Here is a 13,479-nt window from a genome sequence, read left to right on the forward strand (position 1 = left end):
AGCAAGCAACCTCGACCGAACCTCCCATTTCACTTGCTTAATCAGTGCCTCCTCAGAACGAGGGGAATTCCCATGTAATAGGTCATTCTGATGCCTCCAAAGGTGATAGATGGTGGCGCCAAAACAGAGCCTACAGATGGTAGCATATAAGCTTTTACCCTTCAAATGAGTTGCACACCAACTACCAACAGAGTCCCAGTCCACAGGAGGATCATACACTAAGCAATCAGCCATAATACTCCTCCAAACTCGACGGCTAAAGCTACAACTGAAGAAAAGGTGATCCCAGCTCTCCTGACAAGCAAACCAAGAAAGGCACAACGTGGAACCCGTGAACCCCCAAGTGCATATTTTCTCCTTGGTAATAAGGGCATCCCTAAACACCAACCACAAGATGAAAGCATGTTTAGGGATAGCCAGTGCATACAAAACAACATTATGCCATTCCACCTCTGCAAATCTGGGTTTAATCTGCTCCCATGTTTGAGAACAAGAATAAATCCCAGTAGAAGACTTCCAAATAGGAATATCCTCTCTCCCAATTCCAACTTCCGATAACCTACTCTGTATTTGCACCAAATTATCAGATATGGCACTAGACCAGTACCAAGTTCCATCACGAATAATAGAAGATACTCTAGGACCAACAGAACGACCAGCATCATATATGATTCGGTATCCATATTTATCAAAGAGACAACCTTCAGGATGCCGCACATCATATCACTGGAAAATCTTCCGGCAATACCCTACTTTGAATATTTTTATTTTTATTTTTGTATTTCCATTCCAAGTTTGAGTACAATTTACTTTCTATTTTCTATTTTTCCTTCTGTAGACATTAATTTCCTTTTCTTTTTAGTTCAATCATGTAATAAATAGTAGGGTCACGTTTGTAAGGAAGAACGTACTCTGACAATAGATTATGTGACTTTTGGACCTGGCCGTACGGTTGCAGGAAAAAAAAAACCACGACCTGGCTGGCAATGTTGAAATTTCAGCGCAGTCCAGCAAGTCAATGGTAATGGTACTCATCAATGGTAGACTGCTTGTTCGTTGCAATTACTCCTTATAATGACTCTCAACTATCTATCGTTTAACCACAGAGCACCCTGAGAAAAGAAAGCAATGAACATCGGCCTTGTTTGGCAAATGTTTGGATAGAATAGAGTGGTGAGTTGTCAATTTTGAAAGTAATAAAAAGTGATGATGTGATACAAAAAAAAAAAAAATTATATAGAAAGTAAAAAAGTTTTGTATTAAAGTGAATTTTTTTATTTGAATAATAATAAAAAAATTATTGATGTAATATAAAAAGTAAAAAAAAAAAGTGAGAATGTTTTGATGTGAATTGTTATTGAAAAATGTGAAAAAGTGAGGAAAAATAATAAGAATAGTGTGCTCCACTATCGTGTAATGGTATGTTGTTTGTCAAACATACCCATTTTTCTTTTGTGACTCCGATTACCAACTTACTTTTTTTCTTCAATGGATTCTCCCATGTTGTTGACACCATTTCTCAGTCCCAATCCATCAGCGACGGCAGGTGTAACAATCCACCACCAACGACACAATATTGTCCATTTTTTATTCTTTAAAACCAGATTTTTCAGGAGGTCACTCATCCCGATACTAGCCTCGCAGAAACACACTTAAGTGTGAAGTTCTGATAGATTTATAGTTATCAACTTATCACAGTTTTAAAAAGCGTTACGTCGAAAAATGTGCAAATATACATATAAGCACATACCAATTCTCATGGCCAAGCGATGTGGAACGTCATAGCAAACATACAAGACCTTGGTTTCGGAAGCTGTGAACTGGGGTTCTTCCGTCCAGGTAGTTCCACAAACCGTTATTTCAGAATTTGTGTAATAACTCCGACTTCCTTTCGAGGGTAAAATGGTCTTTTACTACATATGAGAATGGATGACTGGATAGAAATAATAAACACCCGAGTTTATATTTAATATTTTATTATTCATATTAAATACCCGCTTTTATATTTTATTAAATACCTACTTTTACATTTAATAATTTTTATATTAATATTAAATGCCGCTTTTACACTTAATATTTTATATTAATATTGAAGTACTCATTTTTTTTAGCCTTACATGTAAAATCCTAATTTTTTTTTTTAAAAAAATGTGATAATGTACGATCATATTATAAAACTAAAGAGATTACATAAAATCTTCATGAACAAAAGTCTGTAAGAATGGTGGACACACCTCCTTCCAGATCATTTCATGACAAACCATCAAAGCATGCTTAGCTAAACTCTGTGCCACTTTGTTAGCTTCCCTCTAAGTATGACTCACTAACCACTTTGAATGTTGTATTAGCCTCTCTTGCATTGCTTCTACCATCATTCTACAAGGCCTCCAGCAAGCTTCAGAGGAATTGATAGCCTTTACCACATTAAGCGAATCCCCTTCAAAAACTACTCTATGCACACCAATCTCTTCGCATAGCATAAAAGCTCGCCAAGTTACCATTGCCTTTGCTACCTCTAGGTCACAGATGAAAGGCATGGAAGAGGCCACAGCCACACAAAACTCCCCTTTATCATCCCGAGCTATGACCCCATTCCCATCCGTTTACCTGAATGATCCACAAAAGCAATTCAATTGAATTTCATAAAGCCCATTGGAGGCTTGCTCCATCGGGTATCTCCTTGATTCGTCAGGAGATTGGAGCTTGTTGCTTGACCTTTTGCTGCCACGAACTCTTCCAGAGAAGCCAACGCATGTTGCACTAGAAGGGCTGGTGGTGAAAACAAACCCTCAAACACAAAAGAATTCCTCCGAGCCCAAATGACCCTCGCCACCATAAATGCATGAATAAAATCTAGCTCGTCCAACTTCTCCTAGAGTGTTCTTAGTAGGGCCATACCATCATCTTCTACCAAAGACAGCTTCTAGATTTTACATGAGCTCTCTTGCCATATTGCCTGAGAATAGCAGCATCCCCAAAGAATATGGCCCATAGTCTCAATTTCCAGTTGGCATATTGGACATATTGGATCTAGGACTATATTTCATCGATGAAGGTTTGCCTTAGTTGGGAGGATATTCAAACTTACCTTCCATAGAAAATTTTTTAGAGCCCCAGGAACATCAAGAGCCCAAATGAATTTCCAGAATTTCCTCTCATCCCCTTTATTTGAGCTCTCTCCTTTCTCCTCTTCACATCGTTGATTCTCCATAAAATAAGCACTTCTCACTATGAAGACTCCCTGCTTTGACCCTGCCCAAACTAACGGGTCTCTCGGTAGCAAAGGGCTTAGTGGTATACTACAAATACTTGCCACCTCTGAGGGAGAGAAGATGGACAATAAAAGTTGTACATTCCACCTCCTGGAGATTGGTTCAATTAGTTCGGCGACTTTGGCTTTAGCATGAAGGATAGTCACAGGAGATTGCACTTGGCATGTACCAAAATCCGGAAGCCATTTATCCTTCCAAATTGAAATTTGCAAACCATTTCCTACCCGCCATTTCAATCCTGCTTCCAGAATATGCCGAGATTGAGAGATACTCTGCCAAGCATAAGAAGGCTTTCTTCCAACATTATCTTCCATAAATGAGACATCTGGGAAATACTTCTCTTTGAGAAATCCAGCCACCAATGACTCTGGGTTTTGTAAGATCCTCCATCCTTGTTTCGTAAGCAAAGCATGGTTGAAAGTTTCCAGTTTCCAGTTCCCTAAAGCCCATTCCTCCTCCTTGCTTAGATTTCCCCAATTTCTCCCAACTCAACCAGACCACTCTTTTATCCTTCTTCTGGGAGCTCCACCAAAAGCGACTCATAAGGGAGTTTAACTGAGCACACAGTGATTTAGGAAGCCGGAACATGCTCATGCTGAATGTCGGAATAGATTGGACAACGGCTTTGATTAAAACTTCTTTCCCTGCCTGCCATAGGAACCGCTCTTTCCACCCATCCAACCGTTTGCATACTCGCTCCTGAATTCCTACAAAAGTTTGACTTTTTGAACGTCCAATCATTGCTGGAAGTCCTAAGTACTTGTGATAATTAGTTATGGCTAGAATTCCCACCAAAGAACTAATGTGCTCCTTGAACTCCCTTTTAGTATTTTTGCTGAAGAAGATGGACGTTTTATCTGCATTCAATTTTTGCCCAGAAGCTCGTTCATACCTTTGTAAAATCTCATGACCGTTTTGCCACTCTGTTAGATTTGCACGACAAAAAAGTAAGCTGTCGCCGGCAAAAAAGAGGTGGCTAATCCGAGTCCCTTGAAAAGAGATTGGCACCCCTGAAATGCTACCTTCAATTTCAGCCCTTGTGAGCATAGCACTAAGCCCCTCCGCAACAAGAAGAAACATAAGGGGATAAGGGATCCCCTTGTCTGAGTCCCTTAGATGGATAGATTCGCCCCTCAGTGACTCTCTCTAGCTGGAGTTGCGTCTCTAGTAGCTTTTCCTCGAGCTCTTTTACTTTGAGGAGCAATGAATTCTTCTCAGTCTGCAAACTATTCAGATCATTAAGGTGCTGCTTTCGGCCTTCCCTCAGCTTCTCATACTCTATGTAGAGTGTCTTGTAGGCCTCCTTGAGCTCTTCCTCATTATCGCTATGCTCCGAGTAATACGAGTCTTCTTCTTCAACATGTGGGTCTACAAAGGCCAGAAATTTTTCAGACTCTGGAGCTTCTTTTTCTGACTCATCACTGAGAGTCACATGGTATGCTTTCCCCTTGCCCTTTTTAAGATTCCCGCAATCGGCCCGGATATGCCCAAAGCCTGAGCATTCAAAACATCGGGGTCCTCTGGGAACGTTCTTATCTTCTTCCTCAGGTTCAGCTTCTCTGGGAGATTTCTTTACTCTTTCAGAAAACTTCTTCTTGAACCGATCATCTTTCATTAGTCTTCTGAAATTTTTGGCTAACATAGCCACAACCTTTTCTTCATCTTCAGATGATGCTTCTACCTTCTTCTTGGAAGCCTTTAAAGCAATGGTTTTCAATTTCTTGACCGGGGGCAGAGACAGCTCATATGTTTGAAGAGATCCCACCAGCTCTTCAATCTTCATCTCCTCAAGATCCTTACTTTCTTCAATGGTGGTTACCTTGATTCTGAAACGCTCAGGCAAAGATCTTAGAATCTTTCGGATGAGTTTTACATCCGAGATAGGTTTCCCAAGACTCACCATGGAGTTCCTCAGGTCACTCATCTTGGAGTAAAACTCTCCAAAGGTCTCTTCTTCTAACATCTTAATTTCTTCAAATCTTGAAATCAACATTTGAAGTTTGGCAGATTTAACAAGTTTCGTGTCTTCATATGTTGTTTCCAAGATTTTCTATGCTTCTTTGGCTGATTCGCAGTTTGAAATTTTGGCGAATTCAGAAGGAGAAAGTGCTTAGCATAGAGCATGGAGGGCTTTATCATTGGAAAGTCGGGTGTTTTTTAGAGGGACTGTCTCGAGGGTTGTATCCTCTGGTTTAGTCCAACCAGTTTCAACAATACTCCAACAGTCAATAGATTTTAAAAAGAACCGCATCCGAGCTTTCCAATAGCCATAGTCCGAACCATCGAAGGTAGGAACAGAATTAAGAGTTTGAGACATAGTAGCAAATAGAAGTCAAAAATAAATGACACTCAAAGAATTTAATCTTCTCAGAGTATACCAAGCTCTGATACCAATTGAAAATCGAAATTGACTTCTAAAAGTAAAGTGTGTGCACAAGTGTCAACAAAAATTAAGTACAGCGGAAAATAAAAGACACACAGATTTTTGTTGACGAAGTGGAAACTCAATCAAGAGAAAAACCACTCCGGGGCAGCCAAACCCAAGAATTTCACTATTCAGAAGACAAAGCTAGATACAAGATAGTAACACTCACACAGTGGTCATACCTTGCTCTCTGACGTGTAACCCAACACGAATGCTTCCCAAGCAGGTCTCCTACCTGAAGGGGTCTTCAATGAAATTCTTTACCTTAGAGCCTACCTCTAAGATAGACTTCAGATGTAGCACAACACACTTGTAATGGCTTTAAAGGGATCTTGAACTTCTCGGAGCTCTTGTGGAATTCAATACCAAATTCTTGCAGTTCTCAATGCCCAGGGGCCTCTATTTATAGGCTGAGGTGCAGAATAGGTGATTGTAGTAATATGTACGGATACCGTCCGGACAGTGAACCAGAGCTGTCTGGACGGACAACTGTGCGACTGGATTTTCCAAAAATTTCGCTGAAAATCTTTCCTGTTTAAGAGCCGTGTCCGGACGGTAAGACACTGACGTCTGGACGGTCGCACGTCCGCTGCAAGTAATTTCCATATAAGGCTTCGCGCGTCCAGACTAAGGGGGATGAACGTCCGGACGGCAATTCTTCAACAAGCAATTTTCATATCTGCTATGCGTGCGTCCGGACCATGAGATGCAAACGTCCGGACGGTTAAAGTCGAATCGGCAATTTCCTTAACTGATGAGCGCGCGTCTGGACCAAATTCTTGCAGTTCTCAATGCCCAGGGGCCTCTATTTATAGGTTGAGGTGCAGAATAGGCGACTGTAGTAATATGTACGGATACCGTCCGGACAGTGAACCAGAGCTGTCTGGACGGACAACTGTGCGACAGGATTTTCCAAAAATTTCGCTGAAAATCTTTCCTGTTTAAGAGCCGCGTCCGGACGGTGAGACACTGACGTCTGGACGGTCGCACGTTCGCTGCAAGTAATTTCCATATAAGGCTTCGCGCGTCCAGACCAAGGGGGATGAACGTCCGGACGGCAATTCTTCAACAAGCAATTTCCATATCTGCTATGCGTGCGTCCGGACCATGAGAAGCAAATGTCCGGACGGTTAAAGTCGAATCAGCAATTTCCTTAACTGATGAGCGCGCGTCTGGACCAATGCTGACTGAAGTCCGGATGATGATATTTGAATTGCGATTCTTGCCTTTATGTATGAGTGCATCCGGACGGGAAACCACGTCGTCCGGACGGTGTATCAATCTTCCCATATCTTAACTTGGAAAGAATCTGAAGCTGATCGATCTCTGATGGACGTCCGGACGGGATGCTAAGAGGTCCGGATGGATGGAAGCTGGAACATAAGCTTCTCGATATAGTGGAGGGTCCGGACGGAAAGATACGTTGTCTAGACGGATGATGCTGGTCTGTCTGGCGTCCAGACGGAAAGATATGTCGTCAGGACGGATGGTGCTGGTCTGTTTGGCGTCTGGACGGTATGACACGTCGTCCGGACGAATAGAGCAATAGACAGATGGGCGTCCGGATGGGATAACACGTCGTCCAGACGGCTGACAGGGAATCTGGAATCTTCTATCTTTTTCGCAGTGCAGAGTCTTCTGAAAATGCTCTACCAAGTGGAATCCCTGTTTACAACATCTTTACACATAAGTGATTTTGTCCAAACACAGAATGAGGCCAAAATACTAACATTTCCTGTTCCATGAGGATAATGAGGCAGCACATCTCTCCATCATCTGTGCATTCAAAGAAAGTGGATTTTCACCAACTATATCTTTCTCCCATTCATTCTTGATGACCCCTGCACTCTTCTCATCTTCATTCTAGCAAGCTTCAAATTTAAAGCACTTAGATGGTCGACCCTTCCCTTGGAGAAACTGAACCCATAAAGGCTTGTGATCGGAGGTCCTTGCAGCTATAACTTCCATGACCACATTTGGGAATTGAGAGCACCATCCCGTAGTAGCCAAGGCACGATCTAGACGCTCCTTAATGAACTCATTGTCTTCACGGTAATTACAACAAGTTTATCGGGAGCCTTTATACCCCAAATCCCCCAACAAACATTCATCAATCACCTCACGGAAAGGAGCCATTTGAGCAGTACTCTTAGGAAGGCCTCCCTCATTCTTTGAGTTATCCAAAATTTTGTTGAAGTCACCCAAGCATAGCCAATCCAGGGAATTGATCTGGTCGATATGAGAGAGAAGTTTCCCGGAATCCTCCCAATAAACCGGGTTTGGGTGCCCATAAAATCCAGTAAGTAGCCAAGAGTAGTTAGATCCCCTCAGAGAAATCTTTGCTGAGATATGGTGTTGGGAATAGTTCAGAATCGTCACCTCCCTGTTATCCCTCCATAGCAATGCCAACCCCCCACTTTTTCCAACCGATTCAACTGTCAGTATACCTTCAAACCCCATGGAAACTCTTAACTTTTGCATCTTTTCGTTTCTAATTTTTGTCTCAATAAGAAACAAAATAGTAGGCCTCTTTTCCTTCACCAATAGGCGAAGATCACGAATTGTTCGAGGGTGCCCAACCCCTCGACAGTTCCAAGATAATAGACTCATTAGGTTTGGTAGGGCTGTTCAATAGCCACCGCCGATGATCCCATATCATTCGTTTGAACAGTACCATACCTCCTCTCCCTTTTCGTCTGAATTGGGTCGCCTTGCTCTAAGTCCAGCTCTGAATAACCCTTCTTCCCTAGAAGGATTCGAAGATCAGAAACCAGTTCCGGCTCCTTCTGGAATTGTATGATTGCTTCACCATTCTGCACTTCCACCTCTTTGAGCTCAGAAGCTGATCCCTCCTTGACAAATGATCCTTCGAGATACGTTGACGTAATTTGTGCATGACCAGTGGTTGGGCTTTTTTGCTGAGTAAAGGGATCCATCCTAGCACTTATGACAGGGACTTCTATAAGCTGGGCCGATGGCTTAGGCCGATACACTGGGCCTTTTGTGAACCCAGTCTTATTAACCGGGCCTTTAGATGCCTTCCCAATTTCCTTAGCACACCCTTTTCCCGCCCCTTCTGTGATCCGAATCTTTTCCTTTAAAAACCTCCAGTCATTTGAATCTTCAGTTACCAAAGTCTTGGCCGGCCTGCCTTTTAAATTCTGAGGAGTGTTTTCCATGATTTCCGTTTTTCCGCAAAGGGAAGTTTCCTTCTGAAGGTTTCGGATCAGCAACCGATTTGGACTCCAGGATTTCTGCCTTCGAATTAATTCCCATATGCGACATACCATTATGGGAAGATTTACCATTGTTGGACGGAACAGTGCCATCACTGTCGTCCTCCTCCTCCACCGGTGGCTGAGGTTGACCATCATCCTGGTTTCCTTCCACTTTCTCTGGAATTTTTGATTGATCTTCAACCCGAATCCAGGATCCCCACCCCCAGACCCCTACTTTATGGTTTGCTCGCTTCGAGGACAGAATAGGACAACCCGAAGTAGCATGAAGGATTCTCCTGCACTTGAAACAAAATGCTGGGAGTTTTTCATATTTGAGTTTAACCCAGTAAGAGGTCCCTTCCAGAGTTAGGGAACGCCCCCGATCTAAGGGCTGGAATAGATCAATCACCATTCTCAGCCGAAGGTATCATCCCCACCCCACATCATCATCTGCCACTTCTATTTCCTCTACTTTTCCCAAAGAAGCTCCAATCTTGGACCCAATTCCTCTGGTCATGAAGTCCATCGGCATATCATGGACCTGGATCCATATCGGAGTACGGTTAAAAGTCATCTGAGATGGAGATTTTTTGCCTTCGAGTTCTTCAATAATAAGGATGGTTCAATCGTAGGACCATGGACGCCCCTCAAGCACCCTTCTACGATCATTATCGTCCTCGAATTCGAACACCCATAAATTGTCTTGGATCTCTTTGTAGAACATGTCCCCGGCCAGCCTCCAAATATGAATGAGAAGTTTTCGAAAAACCTTCTTGTTAATTCTTTTCTGTACACCCATGCTTCCTACCAAGCATTTCTTACCCTTGGCTCGCATTTCTTCCACCTCTTCAACTTCTAATTGAATGCTCTTGCTTTCCCCTTCAGTGAGGGGAAAATTTCCCACCTTTTCCCCGTAGTCTCCAGCCATAGGATTTCTTTACAAAGAAATTTCTACGTGGAAGATCGGGACTAGTACACTCCTCTACTGTTAGCTGAGGGAGACAAAATGCAAGCCTTGAAAAAAAAGGATCTCGCCAAAACCCAAATCACGTTAACCGATTGAACCTGTCGCCGATTGATTGTATTCGGCCAATTTCCAATTCACTGACATTACTCCGAGAGACATTCCCCATCAAAATGTTTCTACTTGGAATGTAAAATCCTAATTGTCCAAACCCTAACAGCAACCAAGTGAGAAAACCCTAACCCTATAAATACATCTTTTAGCGGTCACTCTCTCCTCTCATCTCAGAATTTTGTTGCAAGCTGTATCTCCATCACTGTGCATGCAAAGGTATGCACAATTCTTTTCTCTTTTTCTTTTGGCTGCCTCTCTAATGTGTGTGAAATAGGAGTTGGTCATATCTAGTTTCATTGATTGAAACATTATTTATTTCTCTGTTTCTTTTTGTCTCATCCTTTCATAACCGTAGCAAGTCCCTGTACTTGGAGTTGTTCTCCTTCGCTTCCTTTCTTGTACAGCAGTCGGCATGTAGTAGTTTTGCTACAACCGAGGATTTATTTTGTTGTCGTCTTTTTTCATGTCTCTGTAGCAATGACTAGTTGTTTTTCTTTCTCTTCTTCTTTTCCTTTTTCTTTTTACAACGACAGCAGGTTTCTAGGCATGAATTGCTTTTTGCCTTTTTAGCTACAGCCGAGTGACATCCCTAAATGGTCCTTTGTTTGAAAATTTTTCTTTTCTCGTACTAGACTCATAGGAGTTAATTTTTGTTATGTTCCTTTCTCGGCTTATCCATATATAGCAAGTCTTGAGCTTGTATCCATAAGAGGTTTTTTTTTTTTTTTTTTTTTTTTTTTTTTTTTTTTTTTTTTTTTTTTTTTCCTTTTAGTCAATACAGGTGAATGCCACTTTGAGAATTGCCATTTGTTTGTTTGTTTGTTTTTGTTTGTTTTTGTTTTTTTTTTTTTTTTCTCTTCTTTTCTTTCTCTGTACTGACACTAGCCATTTCAAACTATGAGTTGTTTTATTTTTCCCTCGTCAATTTTAACAGTAGCCCGTAACAAGTCTTTCCATGGCATGCTTTTATTATTTATTTATTTTTTGTCTTAAATCTGTTTCACAGGGAAACAAAACAATTTTTAAGTCAAGTGTTTCTAACACTCCTATAAATTGCTTAAAATCATGGAGCTTTTAATAATTTATTTTGAGCATTTCATATATGTATAGCTATGAAATACCTGTGTTTTACAAAATTACAGTTGCTAACACGTGTTAATACTTTATTTAATATATGTTAACACGTGTACACAAATTGCAAAAGGGTTGAAATTGATAAGTTAATAATATACCAAATCAATTTAATTATTCTTCAAGAATCCATTCTCAATAGGCCAGCAAGATGAACCTTAGTGATGTCAATGTGTCGTCTAGTGACTAGCATGTGATATTAATTTATTTGAACCTGTATCAGGTAACTAGCTAGCTGTCGAGATATTCATTAGCAACAAGTACAGAGGTAAGGGATGCTCTACCCCTTCTAGAATTGTTTTATGTATTATTATTTTATCCATTTATCCTAGCATATTTGTGAATAATTATTCTCGCCATGTATTTAAAATTATATTGTTGCATAAAAGATTGTTTTAAAATAGTGTTGATATGAAGGTTGTCGGTGGAAATAATATTCTGGAATCAACGATTTTGAGAAAAACCTTAGTTCTAAAAGACTTTCCAATTATAGAAAATTATTTATATTATTTCCAAGATCGGAAGTCACTATTTTCTGAAAGCAATGAAAAGAGAAGTTTAAAAACCCTCCCGCACGTTGCCTCAAGAGTTACCAAGCATAGTGAAAAGAGTAAGAATAATTATGAAAAGTTGAAAGATTTTTATAAATGAGGAACGTGTGTGGAGGAGATTATGATTTTGTCCCCAGAGATATTCACAGAGGCTTAAGCTCGGTACCGTTGCTTGGATGGAAGCGCAATCGCTGAAGGACTTTGAGAAGGCAGTAATTCATCCCTCAGTCATGCTAAGTGCATTTTGATTAATTAGCTGACGGGCCAAGCCTGTGGCCACAGTTTACCTGCCTAGGTCGCATTGACCGCACAACCTTAGTACACAGGGCGTAACAGTTTACATGGGCTCTAAATATGAGGAGTTTTATTTATCAACCAGTAATTTTATGCTTTAAGCAAAATGCTGAACTTATATTTTGTATCTTGGAAATTTAGATTTCAAGTGTGCTACAATAATCGTTTTGAAGAAAATGAATTTAACTTAACGTTTTATGGTTAAGGATTACCTTACTAAGCATTTCTCGCTCACTCTTATTTTGTTTTTATTTTCAGGTTATGAGCAGAGATACCTAGGCGGCCGGAATGGGATATAGGCTAGCATTAGGGCATTGCATTTCATTTACCTTAATAAGTGCACCAGCACAATAAATTTAGTTTTAATTTGGATTTTCATTTATTTTATCGAACATAATTATTCTTTTCAAAATACTCGTTTCCGCATTTATTGAAGCTTTGAGTTTAAAATTATTTTTCTGGAAATTTATTTAATTCGGCATGTTAGCTAGGTTATCTGGTAGACTTTATGAATCTTTGTAGCTTTGTGCAAGAAAATGAACGAACCTAACCCTAACGGTTTGGGGGTGTTACAATTTGGTACAAGAATATATATCCCAGTTAAAACTGTTGTTTGGGTAGAAAACTGGCGCCACCCAATCAAGGACTTGTTCGGCGTGTTGATGGTAAATGGCTCAGGTAACCTCGTACTTCTCTACCAGAATAGAACTGTTGTTTGGTCGGCGAATTCAACTAAAGAGGTCCGGAATCCAATAGCACAGCTTCTAGACTTGGGAAATCTTGTACTAAGAGATGAGAATCCATAAAACTCTCTGTGGCAAAGCTTTGACTATCCTTCTGATACATTGTTACTGGGATGAAGCTCGAATGGGACTTAAGGACTGGTCTGGAAATTAGGCGCCTATCTGCATGGAAGAGTTCGGACGATCCATCTGCTGGAAAACTTAACTGGGGTATCGAACTTCATAACTACCCTCAGACATTCATGAAGAAAGGCTCTCAAAAGTTCTTCCGACCGGCCTGTGGAACACGTTCGTTCCAGACTTCAGATAATACATAGAGATCTTAAAAAAAAGTAACATTTTACTTGATAGTAAGATGAACCCAAAAATTTTAAATTTCGGCTTGGTTAGAATTTGTGGAGGAGAACATACTAAAGGAAGCATAAAGAGAATGGTTGGAACTTAGTAAGTATTCTAAACATGCTATATAATTGACCTCTTTTTATTTATTATTATTATTATTATTATTTGTCTAATCAACCCTTCATTCCTCTTTCCACCAGAAAATACACTCTACCTCCCTGAAGTATTAACCTATTGGCATTTTGATGTCCAATGTTTAAAAAACGACAAATGACCCCTAATGTAGCCAACTTTAATAACTATTACCTTCCGTCTAAGTTGTCCGTTAGTTTGGACGGAAAAAAGCATATGACCTTTTAAGGCCATGACATTTCAAATTTACCGTACCCCTCTGAAAATGAACCCGCCTGCGTTACTGTTAAGGC

The 13,479-nt window shown here is 40.6% G+C and overlaps 1 protein-coding gene across 2 annotated transcripts in view; it reads left to right on the forward strand.

Moving 5' to 3' along the window:
- Nucleotides 1–13,479, forward strand: part of LOC133875894 (G-type lectin S-receptor-like serine/threonine-protein kinase At4g27290) — a 50,379-nt gene that overhangs the window by 7,222 nt on the left and 29,678 nt on the right. The window lies entirely within an intron of this gene.

Source organism: Alnus glutinosa, chromosome 8 (assembly GCF_958979055.1).
Source record: "Alnus glutinosa chromosome 8, dhAlnGlut1.1, whole genome shotgun sequence".
Taxonomy (NCBI): domain Eukaryota; kingdom Viridiplantae; phylum Streptophyta; class Magnoliopsida; order Fagales; family Betulaceae; genus Alnus; species Alnus glutinosa.